Consider the following 2,358-nt stretch of genomic DNA (forward strand, 5'->3'; position numbering starts at 1 on the left):
GCTGGGTTTCAATTCCCCTTACTAAATGGAGTTGAATCCCATTCTGTTTCAAATACTAGCAACAAGACTTAGTATGGGGTAAGTACAGCCACTCATGTGCTCTCCTGTCCATACATAGTACAGATAGCACTGACACGTGTTCCCAGCAAGTACAGTGTATCGGACTGAAGAGAAGCTCCTGTTTTACTTAGTTTTGTATCCTGAGTTTAACTAGATATGACCCGTGCGTGTAGGAAGCATAGTTCTTTTTTTATGAGCCAGCTCACTGTTCTGGCCATATAGGAAACACAAAAGAGTCCAAGAGTGCCACTTTCTCAAAAACAGAGTGTTTTTCTTGTAAGGGAAACTAAGGTTCTGTTCCACTTTTTAAACGGAGTTGAATCCCATTCAGTTTCAAGTTTTAGCAGCAAGTATTAATTTGGTGTAAAACAGGCTCTCTTGTGCTCCCCTGGACATAGACAGTGCAAAAGGCACTCGCAACTCTTCCCAGCAAGTACAGTGTATTGGACTGAAGGAAAGCTCCTATTCAAGTCAGTTTCCAATGCTGAGTTGAACTAGATATTCCCTCTGTGTGTAGGAAAAACAGTACTATTGTTCTGAGCCTGCTCACTGTTCTGGCCCTATAGGAAACACAAAAGAGTACAAGAGTGTCCCTTTCTCAAAAACAGAGTGTTTTTCTTGTAAGGGAAACTAGTGTTCTATTCCCCTTTCTAAACGGAGTTGAATCCCATTCAGTATGAAGTTCTAGCATAAAGTCTTTATTTTGGGTGAGAACAGCCAGTCTTGTGCTGCCCTGGCCAAACACAAGGCAAATAGCACTCATGATGGCTCACAACAAGAACAGTGTATAGGAATAAGGCGTACCTGTTTTAGTTAGTTCCCTATGCTGAGTTGAACTAGATATGCCCCGTGTATGTAGGAAACACAGTTCTTTTTTTCTGAGCCAGCTCACTGTACTGGCCCTATAGGAAGACATAGATTACAAGAGTGCCCTTTTCTCAAAAGCAGAGTGTTTTTCTTGTAAGGAAAGCTATGGTTCAATTCCACTTCCTAAACGGAGTTGAATCCCATTCAGTTTCACGTTCTAGCAGCAAGGGATAGTATTGGGTAAGTACAGCCACTCTTGTGCTCTCCTGGCCATACACAGTGCAAATAGCACTTGCGTCTGTTCCCAGCAAGTACAGTGTATTAGACTGAAGAAAAGCTTCCATTGTAGTGTTTCCAATGCTAAGTTGTACTTGGTATGCCCCGTGTGTGTTGGAAGCACAGTTCTTTTTCAGAGCCAGCTCAGTCTTTTGGCCCTATAGGAAACACTGTAGGGTACAAGAGTGCCCTTTTCTTAAAAGCAGAGTGTTTTTCTTGTAATGCAAGCTAGTGTTCAATTCCCCTTCCTAAACGGAGTTGAATCACATATAATTTCAAGTTCAACATTAAAGTCTTATTTTGGGTTAACAACAGACACTCTTGTGCTCCCCTGACCAACACAGTGCAAATAGCACTCGCGACTGCTCCCAGCTAGTACAGGGTATTGGACTGAAGACTAGCTCCTGTTTAATTAGTTTCTTATTTTGAGTTGAACTAGATATGCCCCGTGTGTGTAGGAAGAACAGTTCTTTTATTCTGAACCAGCTCACTGTTCTGGCCCAAGAGGAAACACAGTAGAGTACAAGAATGCATCATTTCAAAAGCAGTACAATGTACAGGAATGAAGAGAAGTTCCTATTCTAGTCAGTTTCCAATTAAGAGTTGAACTAGGTGTGCCCCGTGTGTTGAAAGCACTGTTCTTTTTTTTTCTGAGCTAGGTCACTGTTCTGACCCTATAGAACACAGTAGAGTACATGAGTTCTGCTTTCTCAAAAGCAGAGTATTTTTCATGTAAGACAAGCTAGGGTCCAATTCCCCTTCCTAAACAGTGTTGAATTACATTCAGTTTCAAGTTCTAAAAGCAACAGTCAATTGGGTGTAAGAACAAGTACTCTTTTGCTCCCCTCACCATACACAGTGCAAATAGCACTCCTGACTGTTCCCAGCATGTACAGTGTATTGGAATGAAGAGGACCTCCTGTTTTAGTTAGTTTCCTATGCTGAGATGAAATATATATGCCCTGAGTGTTTTGGAAGCACAATTCTTTTGTTCTAATCAGTTCCCTGTACTGGCCCTAAAAGATTCATAGTAGAGTACAAAATTGACCCTTTCTCAAAAACAGAGTGTTTTTCTTTTAAGGCTAGGTATGGTTCAATTACACTTCCTAAATGGAGTGGAAACCTATTCAGTTTCAAGTTCTAGCAGCAAGTGTTAATTTGGTGTAAGAACAGACACTCTTGAGCTAACCTGGCCATAAAGAGTTCAAATTGCAC

Source organism: Peromyscus maniculatus, chromosome 18, assembly GCF_049852395.1.
Source record: "Peromyscus maniculatus bairdii isolate BWxNUB_F1_BW_parent chromosome 18, HU_Pman_BW_mat_3.1, whole genome shotgun sequence".
NCBI classification, from domain to species: Eukaryota; Metazoa; Chordata; class Mammalia; order Rodentia; family Cricetidae; genus Peromyscus; species Peromyscus maniculatus.